This window comes from Pinus tabuliformis, chromosome 7 (assembly GCF_031772625.1).
Source record: "Pinus tabuliformis cultivar Carrire ecotype Pingquan chromosome 7, CPIR1, whole genome shotgun sequence".
Lineage (NCBI taxonomy): Eukaryota > Viridiplantae > Streptophyta > Pinopsida > Pinales > Pinaceae > Pinus > Pinus tabuliformis.
Genome location: NC_142293.1, coordinates 877,093,055 through 877,113,371, shown reverse-complemented (window position 1 = coordinate 877,113,371; position 20,317 = coordinate 877,093,055).

Here is a 20,317-nt window from a genome sequence, read left to right as displayed (position 1 = left end):
AATGTAGTCCCTGTATCTCCATTACCTATTGCTGTCAATGAAAAAGCCTCAGAAGGGAAAGGAACACCTTCTAATTTCTCTTTAGATAAGATAAACCCTTATGATGTTATTCTAATTCGAGATAGATCAAATTCCTACACTCCTCCCTTTTTATTGACTTTTGAATTTTTTAACAAGAATTTTCACAATTGTTTAGTGGATTCTGGTGCATCATACAATGTCATGCCTTATGAAAATTGTCTCAAATTGAATATTTCACCTTTGAAATCTGTTTTCCAGATTGTTCAATTAGTCACACAAAAGTCAAAGTGTTGGAAGAAATGAAATTCTGTTTTAATAAGATTATCTTCCAATTCGAAGGTTTGTCAAATAATAGATATATTAGTTGTAAACATTCCTGAATTCTATGGTCTTATTCTAAGCAAAGAAAAGTCTAAAAAATACATGGTTACTTTGCAACTAATTGGTCACACATGTGGATTCCCTACAATGGAAAACCTAATCAAATTCGTGTCGATAGGGAGAAACATATGAAATATTTAATGACTAATTTTGATGAAGAAAATGAACTAATAGTATTTAGAAACAACATTCTTGGAAGTTATTCTTTTGAATCTTTCTTTGGGAATTTTCCAGCACACAAATCTCCCTTTCAGTTGATTATGTTTCATCTCAAATTAATTTTTTTTCTCAAACAAATTCATCAAGATGAATTAATATTGTATAAAATCCTATAAATAAGAAAGAAAATTTGTTTTGGACTCTTTACTTTGATGGATCGAAATCTAATGATGGTGCAAGAGATGGTTTCATCCTAGTAAACCATGATGGAGAAAAACCTATGTTGGCTTGTAGATTGGAATTTGATTGTACGAATAACATTGCCGAATATGAAGCATTGGTACAAGGTATATAGAGAGGCATTAGTCTTGATGTCAAATACCTTAATGTTTTTGGTGACTCAGAGATTATAATCAAACAAGTTAGAAATAACATCCATTTTGTTTCTAGTCACCTCAAGCATTACCAATATTTGATCCAATACCTAACTTCACATTTTCCTGCATTCAATATAACTATGATCCCAAGATTACATAATGATAGTGCCAACCTCCTAGCCAATGTTGCCTCCGAGTTAATTCCACCTGAAGATTTCAGTCCCGATAGATTTTTGATTGAGTTATTTTTTGCCCCTCCATTCCAGACAACATAACTAACTGGTGTGTGTTTAATTATGAAAATGACATCTTAATCTTTCTGACATCAGAAGGTTCTTACTCTGACCAGATTATTGACGAAGATGAGCATGAAAAGAAATTGAATAAATCTTCTGAGGAAAATTCTTTACATAAACCTGTAGTAAAATTGGAATATTTATATGATCTAAAAGATAGGTTTAAAAAGGTAACTAATCGCAAGCTTTAGAGTTCTACTCTGAGATTTGAATTAGTTAATTTAAGATCTAATCTTAAGCCTCAAAACATCAATTTAGGCCTTGGACTCACACCAGATGAGAGATCTTCTTTCATTCATCTGTTGAAAAGATATAAGGACGCATTTTATTTGAATTATGATGATCTCAAAACTTATAACACATCTATCATTCAACACACCATACCTATGCTGCCAGATGCAAAGCCCATTCAAAAAAATCTTAGGAAGATTCATCCTAACTTGGAAGCCAAGATTAAGACCAAATTAAACAAGCTACATCTAAAAGCCAAAATTATATTCTTGGTCAGACATTCCAAGTGGGTATCAAATCTTGTACCAGTTAGAAAAAATAATGGAGATATTTGTATTTGTATAGATTTTAGAAACTTGAATAAAGAATATGAAAAGGATAACTTTCCTTTGCCTCTAATGGAAATTTTTTTACAATCTGTTGCTGGTTCTAAGCTATTGTCTTTCTTATATGGTTTTTCAAGTTATAATCAGATTCTTGTACATCCAGAAGGTAGTTTGAAAACTACATTCATAACCAAGTGGGGAATATATGCTTATTAAAAAATTCCTTTTGGACTAATTAATCTTGGAGGAACTTTCCAGAGGGCCATGGACATTGCTTTCATAGATTTGATTAATAAGACAGCTGTAGTGTACTTGGATGACATCACAATTTATTCGAAAAAGAGAAGTAATCACCTCCATGATTTGAAACAAACCTTTGAAAGATGTAAAAAATTTGGAATCTCCTTAAATCCCCAAAAGTCATTTTTTTCCCTTAACGAAGGTAAGCTTTTAGGTTTCATTGTGTCTAAAGATGGAATCTGTAACACTGTCCTCCCAAATCTACCCAAATGATTGGTAAGCCACAGTAAACATGCAATGATAGGCCATTATGATAAGACTCAACCTCCTAGGTAACCTTAAGGAAATGGAGTTGACAAAACAAGACCTTACAAACCTCCCATAGGTGCTTCAGCACCCCTAAGAACTAATCCACCACTCCAGGTGCCCAACCCCTGAGTTAACCTATCATTTCAATTAAATAAACCCATATTTTCTTCCATGACAAGGAATACATGAAACTAGAACCCTATAGTTGCTCCCACAATGCCTGCAAGGGAGAGACTGCAGTCTTTTTCAGCCAGTTCTATGCCAGAGACTACAAGATTTAAGTCACATTTTCAGGGCTAGTCTCCAAACCAATGCCTAGAACTTGATGATACTTTCCAAGACAATAAATGACACCAAGGCAAAGCCTCTAACACAAGAATTGTTTAAGGGCTTGAGCTAACCAATCCTAACCATGACAGAGATTTTGTCAAACACTTAGTAAATATGCAACCTACAAGTGTAAATAACAAATTTGAGTATAAGGGTCTCATACTTATCTGAGATTCACCATGAAGAATTGTTTCCTTATCACTTTAACTTCCATTCCATCCATTAGGTCATAGATACATTTTTCATTCATTTAAAAGTAAAAACATGATGAGAGCCATACATAACTGCTTTCATAAAACATATATATAACCAGCACAATAGGGACAAAAATATCAATGAAATCATAGCCATATAAACCACATATAATCCATCATAATACTCATAGAAATACCAGGAGAAATAACATTTCATTAATGATGAAAAATTTAAACCCGAGATGGGACTTCCATGTTCCACCCAACTGTAGAATGGCTGAGAGAAACCTCTCTTCAGTAATTCACCCTCATGCCATATTCCAAGCATGAATGTGTGATATCATAAAACACATTAATAACAAACCATCTAGGGATTATAGAGGCCATCCACATCAAGCCATCAAACATTGATTCCACCTCACGGTCAGACATCACCAAGACCATCATCTAATCAGTCTCTATCCAAACCTTCTAGGGCTCTAGAGTGTTTGTTCCAAACCGGATCACATGACTAGTAACTCAACCCATGACTACTGTTGGGCTCCAGAGCATTTTTCCAACCAAGGCTCCAGTACTAGTAACTCAACCTGCAACTATTGCTGGGCTTCTAGAGCATTTTTCTAGCCAAGGCTTCCAGGACTAGTAACTCAACCCACCAAGTGGTTGAAGGGAAAGTACCCCTAGAGTCCTTTGGGCTGAGACTCTACCAGACTGAAAATTGCTTATACAAAGAAACACACACACACAGCATCTTTTTTACTTTTAAGCAAATTCTAATGTTTAGGGTACATACCTAAGGTCCTACGTCCGAGAAGACCGTTAGGGTGCAAACCCTTCTTGGAGTTCCCTTCTTCTTTCTCTGACCTGCAAGACAAACAAATCAAAGAACACAACAGTACATGTATAGAAGTTTATGTATAAATCATCTTCATGCTATAAAGTTAGTTATAAATAATCTTTAAGTAACTACTTTCATAAGAATTCAACACAAGAATCTCATAAGCATAAAGAAAGATTATTCGGGAACAAAGACGTGTTTCTTTATATATGAAGGCAAATAAAGTACATATATCGGAAAGATATCACCTGAACACCTTCAGCAGGCTCCAAGCAAGCTTCCTCCCGGATTCGTTCCAGCCTCCAGCCTTCAACAAGAGCTCCTTCCAAGTCTTACTCAATGATGATGTCAAGGATGAATGATCACCAATACACATGGAAACAAGGGTTTCCTATGCAAAATGGGGGAAGTGCAGGATGCACCAAGGACTTCAGACCTGGTCTAAGGGAAAAATCTCAGCATAATAATCTTGCTCTCCTTTCTCTCTCCCTTGGCCTTCCCTTTGATGTCTTTTTATACCCTCTCCAAAGTAGTTTTTTAGTTAGGAGTTGGTTGGGAACAGTTGGGCCACGGGCACTAACAGGTGATCCAGCAGGTAAACCCGCGATCACCGCCCGAAAAAGAGGAAATTATATTTTTTTAAGTGTTTTAATAGATACACGCGGGTTGGGTATGACAGACCCGCGTGTACACGCGTTTAACACAGGGCAAAGTCGCGTACAGGGAATAAAACACTGTTTTTTAAATTTTTGGACCAGGTCTGGAAGGAGGGGTTGCCCTAGGCCATAAGTGCAGCATCACAAACCATAAGAGTGAGATTTGGAGCTATAACAGATGCCCCCTAATGTATGAGGTCAGAAGGGGAACATGATGGCCGAAATACATTAAGTAAGTACAAGGAAAGGAACTCTGCCGAAAAACCGAGGAGGACTTCACCAGAATTCAGCCTGCCAAGCCACCGAAAGGAGATCAGAAAGAAACACTGTCTGAGGCGGGCATACCATGCTCAGGAAAAGTAAAGCATGTCCGCATATCAAGTACAAGCGGATCCACTAAGTATACAAGTATAAATGACCGTAAAAATACATAATGGATCATCTGATCATAATGAGTAAGTACATGTCTGAATATCATATATAAAACTGTCAATGACGCTGAGAGATGCAACGGATCACTGAAATCAAAGACTGATCCCATAAGGTACCAACTGAACATGATGGAATAGGATGGTACTACACTGCAAACTCAGGTGCCAGCATATAGAATGTCGCCATGACTGACTGCAACATATAAGGTGGAGTGGTATCAACTAGCAGCAACAGGAGCAACTGTCAAGTGAACCAATGAATGCTGATACAACCTGAGGTCTTCACCGACCGCCGTGGTACATTTCTACACCATGGGAATAAATGATCTGAAGTCGACCATGTGAGAAATCGTTTGATTACCGGTCATTGATGTATACCGTTAACAAACGCGAGACTACTCACCGATAATGATAATGAGCGTCAAGGTACCCAGTACAATCTAACAAGTGTGAATAGATGAGCTGAAGTCGAACACCTGTAAGAATCTATCAATCAGGAGACAATGATGGTTTCCCACTGTCGATAGCGAGGAATCTGCCACTAATGACTGCAAACCCCAAGGTACTGCCAAATGGACTCTAGATCTTTGCCCCAGAGCAATGAGTCGGAGTCGATAGGGAAAGACCCGCTAGAAGGAAGGCATTAAGGCATCCTCCATCAATCTAGCGCGAGTGTAACCCGTAGGCCAATAATGTGGAAGGAATCGGACGAAAAAGATGTAGTAACCCAACCGAAGTACGTTTCCGGCGTACACAAGATGTGGCTAGCGCACGGCAGAAACCCTCTGAACCAACCAATAATGAAAGCTGACACAGAGGCGAGGTATCCACCAATAGGGTCAAATGGAAACCAAGGTACTGCACGAATCCCAATGTGTGATAATGTATGCTGATGTCGAACACAAGGGAAACCACTCAGTCAAAGACCCATGATACTGATCGATGCTGAGCACAAGGTGACCTATCAATAATGAAAATAGGGCCAGGGTGCGGTCTCTAGGTTTGCCCTCAGAGCAATGTGTCGTCGTCGATAAGGACAAGACCCGCCAGCAAGAAGTCAATGGGGACCTTCTCAAACCGGCACGAGTGAAGGACCAATATAACTGATGTGATGATAGACATGACACTGACAACCAGGGATGGCCGACTGAAAAATGAGTCAAGAGACACCGCAGAAAGGGCCGACTCAGGCTAACTTCCCTTGAACAAAAGCACGACTCAATGTGACTATGTGGCAGCATATAATGAATCTGTATAAGTTCGTCATGCAGGAGGCACGAGCGAACCCTCCATATGATTGGAAGAGATAACCAATCGGGGGAGAACTGACTCGATAACAAGGTTATGGCTTACCTAAGTCAAACTAAATCCCACCCATGCGGAGGAGACTTTGTTTTGAGTGCTTTGTTCAAGGGCGACACGACTGACTCTAGCTGCCAACAATAAATGGAAATAATGTCCCTGTTCCCGCTCTTTTTGGAATATTTAATTTTTTTGTCTTTTTCTGATAATCCGGAAAAAGAATAAAAGAATGCTATGGTACAGTGGAAAGAACGAGTGTCGGTGAAACAGATGCTCTAGTTCCTGGGAAAGGAACGTTCCTATGCTCAATGCAGGGAGGTGAAAAACTGGTCAGTGACACTCAGAGGTATGTCCCTTCCACGGATCTGGGTATGTCAAGCTGCAGAGGTCAAGGGTATGCAAGGTTGATTTTTTGCAGACGTCATGGTCAAAAGTGGGCTTAAACACGAGTCCAAGTGAAGCCGGCTATAGGCCAAAAGGTGCAAATGGTCAACATGCAATGCAGAAGTACAACTCAACACACATAGGAGCCTCTAGGGTATAAGGCCAGAACGAAACGAAGAAGCAAGGAAGAATGAGTCTTCAACGCATAAGTCATGGCGGGACTACAGAGGACTCCGAGCCTACTCAAAACGAAGCAGCATGGGCAACAAATGTCAGTGAGGTGCTAACTAGGATGCCCATGTAAAAGGATGGCTCTACCATCATGTCATGATTTAAAGAATCGGCGAGTGAAAATGGCTTGCGAACCATAACATGATGGGGTCGACCCTACGGCAGATGTATCGGTCAAATGGAGGCTAGTATGCATAATGCAACGGAAAAATGGTGTCCCTAACCTATATGCCAGTGAGAACACGATACCTGCCATGACGGGTCAGCAGTCATGGAACCGCTCGAACCGTCGAAAAATGTCCAAAATGTCCTGAAAAACAACTCAATCTCGACATTCCAAGCTCCCAAGTTAAAAGTGACATGAAACCAAACAAAATAAAATTTTGAAAAATTTTGCATTTTCAAAACTTATAAAAAGAAATTTTGGACTTACCATTTTCACCGTTTGACTTGGAGAGCAAATTGTGGAGCAAAAGGAGCAAACTTTCCCCGTGACTTATTCAACCGTTCAAACTTGCCGAAAACTTCCAGGTAAGCACTAAACTTGTCTTGCAATCAATTGTGATAGTTTTTAGGAAGTTTAATTAATGTTTCACCGTTAGATTTTTGCAAAAAATTGCTCTGCGGCGTACACGCGGGTTGGATGTATATAAATCGCGTATACGACGGCCCTACACGCGACTGTGTATAGGGTAAACCGCGTGTGCGCAGCGAAAAATTTTTATATAAAAAACTAATGGATGAAATTGATTTTTTCTTCCAGGATGACTCTCACATGGCGTGAAAGAGAGCACTCAGCTGTAGATAATGAAGTTATGGAGAATGATGAGGCATTAGATGCCTTACGGGGATGCGGATTGTTAAAATTCTTTAAGTTGCCGAATATGAAAGCAAATGTGCGTCTGCTCGAGAGACTTATTGATTACTGGGATGTCGAGGAAGAAGCTTTTATGATTGATCAAATGCCACTCAGGATAGAAGTGGAAGATATATATTTCATCACGGGCCTTTCCCGAAGGGGAGAGGTAGTCCACTCCCGGGGCAGGACCCGGAATAGTCTCAGCGTAGACGACTATGTACAACTTTACTGCCCAGGTCATCGGAAGGTCGGGAGTCAGATCTCGATCCACACGTGGCGAGTTTGTCACTGCGGATAATCCTGTTCACCATAGCTCGAGTGAACGGGTCATCTTCGCTACATCAGGCATCACGGGTAAACATGAGCGTAGCAGTGGACTGTCTCACCACGGTGTTTGACTGGTGTACTCCTCTACTTGCCAACATGAAGGAGCAGCTTGCTTCTATCAGGAAGGGACAGACCAAGAACTTTGGGTATGGAACCATTTTATGCACATTTTTCTTCGAGAAGGTTCCTGTACTCCGCCCCAGGGTAGCAGTTCCCATCAGTAGTCCACGTGATCCACGTATGGGCCGGTGGGCTGACTTGATGAAACGTCTGGGGGGTGGGGAAGTGCCCAGGAATGCATTCGACGACGACTTTTTTGCTTGGTGGGAGCAACAGATCATCGCCATAGACGACTACCCCTATGCTGGACTGGATTTCCGAGGAGATCCTGACCTAGTGCTGCCACCAGATGCAGCATGGGGCGAGATCGGTAAGATTTTTTGATTTTTATGATTTTAGGATTTTTAGGATTTTTCAAGCATAATGATGAACTTTGAGAAATATATTTTTTTTTTTTTGATGAGATTCAAATGACTGATATGATGATCATGTTTCAGACATTGGGCCTGTGCGACCAGATGGATTCCCACGGCACGGACGGCGTGGCCGAGGAGCCGAAGAGGCGGCTGCGGATGCGGAAAGGACCCTCGCCAACGTCCAGCGACACTTGGCGAGATTGAGCTATCAAGTACCGATGGCCGAGATAGAGGACCTTCCTCCAGATATGCAGCGTCATGTGGTTGGGATGCCACGTGACTGGGTTCGCGTTTTTCGGCGCGTGGCCAATGCTATAGTTAGTTATTTAGCTGCTCATCCAGAGCCGAGGCATTAGATATGCCTGACATGATTATGGGCATTTGAGTCCCAATTTTGTATATTTTTGGACACACATATGTACACTCGAGACGCTTTGTGATATATATATATATACAGTTTGACTTTTTGATGCATGATTTTATGATGATGAATGATTGATATGCCAGTCTAATGCTTGATTAGCGATAGAATCAGCTAACCAATTTTGAGATCTTGGAATGTGCAAATAATTAATGTAAATAAATGATCTTTGCAACAACTCACCCTTAAATATTGGCGATATAATGATGGATCTCTAACCCGATAAATGTTATTTAACTGAGACACTATCAATTGAGAATCAAGATACACTACCAACGAGTCGATCCCGTAAGAGATTGCCTCGGATAATAAATTGATAACAGCTGTATACTCGGCCATATTGTTTGAAGCAGGACCGATACACATGCCTCTCGATGTCATCAACTGACCAGATGGGTAATAAAGTACCCAAGCTGCGGAAGCAAGATTCCGAGTGTGCCGACTAGCACCATCGGCGAATCCAAAATAAACCAAATCATCCATCAACACCTGCCAAAGTAGACCAAAAGTGCTGATATCAGAAAAACGCTCGATAAGATATGTACAAATATACATAAAATACAAAGAAGCCATTGCCTGGTAAAACTAAGCAAAATACTTCTTTAAATAAAGCCCATTTCGGGGCTCCGCCAGCTTGTTTCCTTCGAAATCAATTAACTCATACGATCCTTTTTCTAAGACTCGTTTGATAATGAAAGGACCGTACCACATAGGCTTGAATTTGCCTGCCCCCAAGGCGTCCTTATCTTGGTCATAGACCAAGACAAGGTCACCTTCAGAAAAAACACGAGGTCTGACAGACTTATCATACTGAGTTTTGACCCTTTTCTTATGGGCCTCATTCGTCGTGGCGGCATCTCGACGCTGCTCATCGAGATGTTCCAGATGAACTAGGCGCTCCTCGAGACTCGAAGTCTCAGGAAGAAGCTCAACAGCCAATTTCAGAGATGGAATTTCACATTCGACCGGAAAGATAGATTCCACCCCGTAAACTAACTGAAAAGGAGTAAAACCAGTAGCCGTTTTAACGGAGGTTCGGTATGCCCAAAGAGCCGGATACAACATAATGTGCCAATTGGACCGATTTTTATCGATTGTCCGTTGGAGTATCGTCTTAAGAGTTTTATTGACCGCCTCGACCTGTCCATTGGCCTGAGGATAGTAGGAGACGAATGCTCTTGACGGAAACCTAATTAAAAGCCAATTCGGACATTAGCTGATTTTGGAAATGACTGCCATGGTCAGTGACAATCTCTCTTGGGATACCGAATCTTGAGATAACTTGATTGAAAAGAAACAAAGCTGCCGTGTCACTGTCGTTCTTATAAGTAGGCATGGCTTCAGCCCACTTCGTGAAGTAGTCTACAGCCACGATAATGTACTTGTGATTTGCCGCTGAAGGCGGATTACAAGTCGTAAAATCAATACCCCACTTAGTAAAGGGACCGACGGTGACAACGGGAAAAAGGGGAGCTGGATGCGCGCGCATCTTGCGAGTAAAAATTTGACACGGGTGACAGCGTTTTACCGCTTCCACACAGTCCTTAAAGAGTGAAGGCCAAAAGTAGCCGGCACGTAAGATGCGCTGGGCTGTAGCAAGCCCGGATAGATGACCACCACAAGCTCCACTGTGGCAATCATTAGAACAGACTCTGCTTCCTCTAAGGTTAAACAACGTCGAAGAATTGAATCAACCCCTCGACGGTATAAAGTGTCACCAATGATAACATAGTTTTTAGCCAGGTGACGTAACTTGCGACGTTCATCCTTGGAGGAAGAAGAGGGAAACTTCGAAGTCTGGAGATAAACAATGATATCTCCATACCAAGGGTCTTGTGAAGAGATGAGGAATATATGTTCGTCGGGTAAACTTTCCTCATAAACAACATCCTCTCCACAAGGAAGCTCAGAAATTAGCTCCGCGAAGACCATAGATTTCTTAGACTTGGCGGACAAGAACTCGAGGTCGAATTCTTGTAAAATGACTATCCATCTATTATATTTGCCCCCAATCACTCGCCTACTGAGGACAAATTGGAATGGATTGACCGCCGCTAAGACAAAAGTTTTGCGTAGCAAAATGTAATGACGGAGCCTCTGGACAGCATGAATGCTGCCAAGGCCAACTTCTCAACAGGAGAATAGCGGAGTTCAGGGCCTATCAAGCCTCGGCTCAAATAATAAATCACGTGCTCGACAAGAGCATCGTCTTCCTGAACTAGAACCATACCAATGGTAGATTCTGCTGCAGCGAGATATAAAAGGAAGTCTCTACCGTAATCGGTGGACTCAAAAGCGGGGCAGAGACTAATGCCTTTTTCAAAGCATCAAACGACCGCTGCGCAAAGTCGTCCCACAGGAATGGAACTCCTTTCCGTAGCAAACGCATGAACCCTTTAGTGATCTCGGCATAGTTTGCTATAAACCTTCTTAAGAAATTGGCCTTCCCTTGAAGACTTTGAAGTTGACGAATTGAAGACGGGGGAGGCAACTGAACTATTGCCTCAACTTGAAGGGATCAACCCGAATCCCTTCATTGGAAACTATAAACCCTAACAACCGACCTGATGTAACCGCGAAAACGCACTTATTAGGATTCAACCGGATTTTGTAAAAACGACATCGCTCAAAGACTAATCGAAGATGACTAGGATGATCAGTTCTCTTTCGAGAACGAGCAGCGAGATCATCTAAGTATGCCTCGATGATATGTTTGATGTCGTGGAAAGCGTAAGACATGGCCCGCTGGAAGGTGGCTCCAGCATTTTTAAGACCGAAGGGCATCTTTCGATATGCAAAGGTACCCCAGGGACATATGAGGCAGTCTTATGCTGATCCTCAGGACGAATAGAGATTTGATTATAACCTGAGAAAACATCCATAAAGGAGAAAATCGCATTACCCGCACACTCGTCAATAATTTGATCAATAAATGGCGTGGGGTAATTGTCTTTTGGACAAGCCTTGTTTAAGTCCCTAAAATCGATGCATACGCGGATTGTTCCTTGCTTTTTGTCCACAGGGACTGGATTCGAAACCCAATCCGTAAGAGGAACAGGGTATTAAAACTCGCCCTTAGCAGCTTCTCAACCTCAGCTTTGATAGCGCTGCTTTCCTAGGGTTAACCGGCCGAAGCCTTTGACGAATCGGTTTTGCGTTTCGTACGTCTTGATCTCATGTTGGACGATAGAAGGATCAATGCCGGGCATTCCTCATAAGACCAAGCAAATACATCACGATATTCCTTGAATAGGTCGGTGTAAATTTGAATTTCTTCAGGGGAACACTCACTTCCGATGAAGATATTCTCTATGATGTTAGGATTTTTAGAGATGTTTATAGGTATCGTTTTTGAGATTACCGACATATTACCTTCAGCACGTGTGTGTGTTGGAGCCAAAGGGTTCGATACCGTACAAACATCACTACCAACGAGCTCGGAGAATCTAGATTCTACTTCCTGCAATGGAGGAAGAAAATATGAGCGATGGTGTAAGTCTTCCCAAGGTCGATCTATACCCATCATAATTTCGAGGATTGCTTCTTCAGAAGGTAGAACCGAATCTAAGCAGTCCAAGGCAGAGTTAGAATCAAAGCTCCAAGCGGGGGCCACATGACCATCTAGCTCCTCTTCGGAAAAGGGAGTAGAATGGTTATCTGCAGAGTCTACGATAGCCTGATATCTAAGCTCAGCTGCAGATATAGGAAACGCCATTCCATTAACTTGCCCTTCAACTAATGTGGTCGTAGGTGAAGGCAAGGTCCAAGGGTCGGAAAAATGATGAGTTCGGAAGAACCCCTCTCGAGAAGATTCCTTGGATGATGAAATAGCATTGATTCTTGCAAAAGGAGAGGGAAGATCAAACGTACCCATCAATGAGGAATACATCCCTACTCCTAAATTCTCAGTCGGCGGGCGAGGGTTATCCACCAAAGGAACAGTAGAGTCGGAGGTTGCTTGAGGATCGATTGGAGCATAGTCCAATTGATCAACCTTAACGATTTTCCCCTCATGAGGAAAGCAAATGACACGAAACAAAGTCGAAACAACGGCTTCCATCTCGTACACCCAGTTCCTTCCTAATAGGAGATTATAGTCTAGGTTAGCATCTACGACTTCAACTTCGATATTAACGACCTTCCCTCCAACACATATAGGAAAGGCCGGGATAATCCCATGCGGCTTGTGAGAATGGCCATCAAATGCAGTTAAGACGGTTGGTGAAGGAACAGCCGAAGGTGAACCATAGCCTTCCAACAAGACATGGACATGACGCATGTGGAAGCTCCTTCATCTATAACGGTGCGAAAAATATTGATTTTCCGGTATGTTGACTTTACTTGAAAAGCCATATGATGAGGGAGTCTCTTTTTGACATTTGACATGTCAAAAGAGAGCACTAGAGAGTTAGCTGAATCGACTGCTCCAATGGCGGAGAGTAAAGCACTTCTCTGAGACGGACACGACTGGAGAACTTCCAAAGCGGACATAGCACATGGGCTTTGAGCCAAATCCTCCACAATGGAGTAATTTTGAGCAGCTCTAGCATTGGGGTTAATTGTCGCGCGTTTGGCGGAACCTTTCGGTATCCTAGGTACAGTCTCAACAGGAGGTCGCTCAATATGAAGGTCATTACTTCCGGGAACCGTTTTATCCTTAGATGTTTCGGCTTCACCATAATCACGTGACCGAGTAGTCACGTTAACGTTTGAACCCATCATAAAAACATTTGATGCTTTTTCCCCTTCCTGGTTGCCCCCTGAGGAGGTCCCAGGATTCGAATTCGCGCCAGCAAGAAGTTGCTGCCCTTGGGGAAACGGGTTAGTCAACACAGCTTGCGAACTAGAAGTCCTTGCTGTGCTAACAAGCGCTGAGCGTCTTCGATTTTAGGGCAAAGATGAGTTAGATGGTCTCCACTGCATAACTTGCAAGGAAACTTGACTTTCTTTCTCGACTCACCCTTACCACCACCAGCGTTGTTGCCGATTTATTTGCATCGGGCTTCCCATCCGAGTTCTTCTTTTTACCACGTCCTTTCTTTTTCCCATTGGAATTTTGATTTCCTTTGGGGTTATTGGATTGGACGGCGTTAATGGAAGAATTTTGGGAAGCAGGAGGATTAGACATTGTGACTTGGTTGTTAGGAGCAGTTTGTAATGACAACTGCTGCAATTGATTCAACAAGTTCACTGTAGTGAGTCTACAGACCCCACGATACCATCCGCATGCGGACCTGGCTTTGGCTTAGCTAAATCAACCTTAGATCCAGGAGCATCTGGCAAGTACTTTTGGAGGATCCCAGACTGAGAGTAGATCAGTTCTAACTGCTGGGCCCTGAAAATGGCTTGCTCCTCAGAATAGACCCCAGACATGGAGACATCCTTGGAGATCTCAGGTTGCAAAGACTTCAAAAACCACTCTAGACGGTACTCCGGAGGGATTTCGGCTTTAATGAGCCTTTTTCTCCGTCTCCATTCCTGTATGTGATCAGAAATGTGGGTTGCCTTATCCTGACGAAAGGTAGCCAGAAGTTCAGTTCCGGCATCATAGCGGACAGGCAACTGAAAGTGATTCAAGAAGATATTAGCTAAGTCTGCGAACGATGTAAAGCTGCCCCCTGGCAACTCTATGTACCATTTAGCCGCATTACCAGTCAAGGTGCGCTGAAAAAGTCTCAACCTAACCGAATCTTCGATGAGGGAGTTAGATGAGCACCACAAATGGAATGTGGTTACATGATCGCCCGGATCTTCACCACTCTTCCCTTCGAATTTTGGGATGTCCGAAGGGAGTTTGGTTGGGACCGGAGGCCAGGCTGGATTGTATCTGATAGGGTCGTTCGTTAGCTTAGTGAGATCTGGCAAGTTTAACGTTGCCAGAATGGAAGCCTAGGAGGACCTAGGGGATTCCACCCAGACTGGGCAGAACTCCCCAAGTTCTGAAAAGATTGTCCTGGGATTTGAGAGGCACCAGGCTGCCCCAAGTGACCAGTAGAACCAGCTGAACCAAAGGGCAAGCCTTGTGGTCCAGCAAAATTCGGAGTTTGACCAACTCCTGCCGTATAAGCTCCATAGCTTGCAAAGTTTCCTCCTATAGAATTGTAAGGAGTCGATAACCCCTGATATGGGTTCCAAGCCGAAGCGAGGGGAGGAATACTTTGAAACATGCTAACCGTGGAATACGGCCTACTTCCTTGTTGGCCAATGAATGGATTCGCAGTTCCTGCGTTACTAGCCCCAGGGTTATTCCAACCTTGGAAAGGATTGCTGCTTTGTCCTATTGAAGAAAAAGGCATGGATCCTACCGTTGGGTTGGAATGTGGAATATGACCACTTCCAAAAGGAAAACCCTGAAATGAAGCCGATCCGCCCATCATGGACGTAGCGGCATGAACGGAACTGACGGAATACCCTGTGATTGGGTGCCAAAAGGGAGGAACCAGTACTAAAAGCATTGGTTTGGGCATTTCCACTCGTGGACGGAATGGAGGTAGACCCAACCAAAGATGTGCTAGCAAACGATCCGAACAAGGAAGCGGAGGGGATGGAAATGGTTCCTCCCCTTGCACCGATGTTGGGGTTTGCATAGTCGCAGCACGTGGAAGCCATGCTCCAGTAGTGATCATAAATGGTAAGCGCGTAGCGTAACCTGGACTCGCTGGTCTATATAATGGAGGCCCAACGTATTGCAATACGTCTGGGTAACTAGATGGTAGTGGAGAATTTGGAATCACTAATGATTCTGAAAGTTCTTCTACCTCTACGTTATCCTCCGCTTGAAAGCGAACTTGAGAAAAGACTGGAGCGTCCCTCTCTTGTTCAAAAGTACCAGGCCTTGCTTGGCCGCTAATATCCCCGAGAGGAGGATCAATCCCCGATGCGTCAGCCGGCGTGGGACGGACCCCACCGGTAGTATTCCCTCTGCGCCTTCTAGGAGAAGGCTCTAAACTAGGTGGCGAGAGACCACGAAGTCTTCGAGACCGTCTTGGAGACCGGTCAGCCACTTTGAATTTTTTGTTATGATCTTATCTAAAGACTCAAAAATTTAAAAGCTAGGCCAACTAGGAGCACAGAGCACACACTATAAAGTTCCTAAAGATACAGCCAGTCAAACAACTTTCAAGTATTTCCGCTCCGGGTGATTGAGACCGGACACCAAAATACGAGAAAGTGAATCAAAGGGCCTTCCGAGGATAGTCTGGGATGATGAGGGCCCAGTCCTATCAGCGAAGGTATCAGAGGAAGTTACGCTGACCTCCTAACAACAGTCTGCGCCGGTGCAAGCCCCAAGCTTCGCAAGGGTGCCCTCCGGAAGTACTGTCGAGAGTGATACAACGTCGACCTCAGGTGCCACGGGATTCCCCTCCGCAGCCACCTATGCAGATCCCTAGGAGAGGCAACTATGGGTACCAACTCGTCGCAGAAGCCAGGCGGAACAGTCGTGAGGTAAGTTCGGACAAGTAGGAGAGGGGGTATCTCTCTTCCCTGTCTTCACAGACCCTCGTGCTTAACTCCCAGATCCGGAGTCTTCCTGGTCTCCCTAACGCTATTGGATTTACTCTCTTTAATCAGACTCTTATGTTTGACGTTTTGTGTGGCCTTGGAGAGTTAACTCTCCACTCGCCTAATCCAAGGCCCTAAAATCCTAAACTTGTTGGTGTAATAACTAAAACAAAAAGTTCTAGTGGATTTTAATTAAGCGCTTGATTTTATTAGGCTGTTCTTTAAGTCAAAGGTAATGGAGGTGAAACTTGTGGTGTTTTATGGACGCAAAAGAAATTAATAAAACCTAGCTACATGCACATGCACTTTTGTTTTCGATGAATAGCAATTTCTATGAGGTTCAGAAGGCACTTGTAATATAAACAATTTTTCTTTTTCTTTTCAGACTCCACACTCACAAAAACTAACAAAACTAAATATGCCTAAAAAGAGATGCAAATCTTTCCCTAATGCAAGAACTAAATGTGGATGCACAATTCAAAGACTACTCTAAAAACAAAGAAGGAAAGTTGCTGCTTTACCAAATTTTGTCTTGCCACTGAAATGCTTAGATAGAAGATGATTTGTTACTAATCATTTCGTCCAACAATAAAAACAAGTTTTAAGATAAAAAACAAAGCACTTTCACTTCGCAAAAAAGAAATCAATGAGAAGCAAGTTTAAGAAAGCGAAACTCAAAAACTTTCAAAAGATTTTCTTTCAATCAAACCAAAAAGTCTTTTTCAAAGGAAAACTCTCAAAAATACTGACACCAATGATTGATAAACAAGCAACCAAACACTTTTGTGAATTGACACCAATGAAATGATGAGAACTCAACAAAAATAAAATGTGTTCGAAGTCGCTTTGACAATCAAAAGCAGCAATGAAAGTCCAAGAAATCAAAAGACAAGTTTCAAGAAATGGTAACAAACAACTTTCCCGAAACGAAGGAGCAAATGGTCATAAAAATGATTTCGTTAAGCAAACACAAATGTCATGAAAACAAAATGGACACAAAGATTTTAAGACAATCTTCCCACTCTGCCGAAACAGAGCAATCAAGATTCTTAAACAGAAACCTTGTGTGTCAAAAATCAATGACGCTTGCAATCAACGAAAAACAAGACTAGCACTCCTAGAGAGAGTTCGAAACAAGATGCCCCTGTTAAACAGAGAACTGTCACTGGGAATTGACTGCTTTAAACTGACCCAAACCACAGACAGACATTCAGCCAAAAGAAAAAATTATAAATCTTGAAAATTATGTGATATACGCGCCTGCAATTATTTGCAGAATGCGTGTACACGCGACTGTAACTAAGGAAACCTGCGTATACGCGGGTTTACTTAGTGCAACTTGCGTATATACGCTTCTGTAATCCAGAAAAAGTGCGTATATGAAGTGTTTCAAGAAAAAATAAAAAACACAAACTGAAAAACTGGAACAGCTTGGAGTTCAAGAAAATATCAAACAGTCAGAACCAACAAACAGAGGGACTGAGCCTTGATTGGCTTGAGGACTACCCAAACTAGGAACAACAAGAGTGTTGTCCCCAGCGGAGTCGCCAATTCTGGTTGAAGGGAAAGTACCCCTAGAGTCCTTTGGGCTGAGACTCTACCAGACTGAAAATTGCTTATACAAAGAAACACACACACACAGCCATCTTTTTTTACTTTTAAGCAAATTCTAATGTTTAGGGTACATACCTAAGGTCCTACGTTCGAGAAGACCGTTAGGGTGCAAACCCTTCTTGGAGTTCCCTTCTTCTTTCTCTGACCTGCAAGACAAACAAATCAAAGAACACAACAGTACATGTATAGAAGTTTATGTATAAATCATCTTTATGCTATAAAGTTAGTTATAAATAATCTTTAAAGTAACTACTTTCATAAGAATTCAACACAAGAATCTCATAAGCATAAAGAAAGATTATTCGGGAACAAAGACGTGTTTCTTTATATATAAAGGCAAATAAAGTACATATATCGGAAAGATATCACCTGAACACCTTCAGCAGGCTCCAAGCAAGCTTCCTCCCGGATTCGTTCCAGCCTCCAGCCTTCAACAAGAGCTCCTTCCAAGTCTTACTCAATGATGATGTCAAGGATGAATGATCACCAATACACATGGAAACAAGGGTTTCCTATGCAAAATGGGGAAGTGCAGGATGCACCAAGGACTTCAGACCTGGTCTAAGGGAAAAATCTCAGCATAATAATCTTGCTCTCCTTTCTCTCTCCCCTTGGCCTTCCCTTTGATGTCTTTTTTATACCCTCTCCAAAGTAGTTTTTTAGTTAGGAGTTGGTTGGGAACAGTTGGGCCACGGGCACTAACAGGTGATCCAGCAGGTAAACCCGCGATCACCGCCCGAAAAAGAGGAAATTATATTTTTTTTAAGTGTTTTAATAGATACACGCGGGTTGGGTATGACAGACCCGCGTGTACACGCGTTTAACACAGGGCAAAGTCGCGTACAGGGAATAAAACACTGTTTTTTAAATTTTTGGACCAGGTCTGGAAGGAGGGGTTGCCCTAGGCCATAAGTGCAGCATCACAAACCATAAGAGTGAGATTTGGAGCTATAACACCAAGGACTTCACAATGTGGTTGTCCAACCAAGGATTCCAGGATAATAACCCCAACCAAGTTGTTGCAAGGGCTTCCAGAGTATTTTTCCAACCAAGGCTACGAGACTAGTAACCAACCTAATCCGTTATAGGGATTCCAGAGCATTGTCCAACCAAGGCTTCTCAAGACTAATAACTCAACCCAAGCCTAAGGCAACATGAAAACCAACCAAAATAAAACAAGGAAATAAACCAACAATCTTCATGACTATCTAAAAATGGAAGGCTAGGCAAATCCACTATCAACCTAGGCAATCATCCATGCCAGTGACAATCATAACTGAGGAAACCACATGCATGTTCCATTCATGCTAAAACTATGAGGAAAACATTCATTGCAACCTCTGTACCTGCAAGAAAAACTATGTAGTTTCCTATTCTGGATGCCCTCTTGCACTTTCTACACTTACTTTATCTTCTTTCTCCGAAAATCCAAGTATGCCACACCCACCAAGAGTGTTTCCAAGAAAACTCTAAACTTCAAGTGGATGTGAGAGAGAGAGAGAATAAAAGAGAGCCTCCACCAAAACCTTCAAAACTTACCAACTGATCCTCAGAAGCCTTTTTATCATGATGCCTCTTTTTTTTCTTCATTTCGATATTTTCCTTCATTTTCCTCCTCACATGTAGCCTCGCCTGCGACCTTTCACCTCCCTTTTCTCTCTAATTTCCATTATTTTCATAAATAAATCCAATTAATGGCTCGTGGTTTCCAAAACCTTATCCATTGCCTTTACCATTTCCCTTAGCCATAATAAACTGAATCAACACCCACTCGGATGTTTCTCCCACCATTCAGAATGGAATATGTTCCCATCATTCATGTATTTATTATTTGAACATTAGTTTTTAACCAGTGCTATTATAGAACCCTCCCCCTTGGGGAACACATCCTCAATGTTCAATAAACCTATAACCAACAAACTGCTGAAAACAAAACATATTGCCCACGGAGCTTTAAACATAGCTCATTGCAGTATTTACCAATTAAACTGCGAAACATGACAATCATACGCATTTTACTAGAGCTTTATAACATAACAAATTACAGTTGTTCAATAAGCACATATATACATACACATTTTCTTCAACCATCAAATAACCATAATGTCTATAAAGATTTATAAATCCATCTTAAATACAATATTTACAATAATACACACATATACACAGATGAAAATTTTGTCAACCAATAAAATAAAAGGATACGATGCTGCATTTGCAGTAAGGGAATTTGGAGGCTCACACCTCCACCCTCAATGTAATACCAGGATTCACCTCTTCCTAGGAAGTCCAAAATCCATTGCAAAGTCAAATCGGCATCCAATGTTAGCGCTACAATCCACGCCACTTGTCCTCTCAGTGAACATTACCGAATCATTTTCTAGTGCGCACTCTGAATGTGCATCTAATTT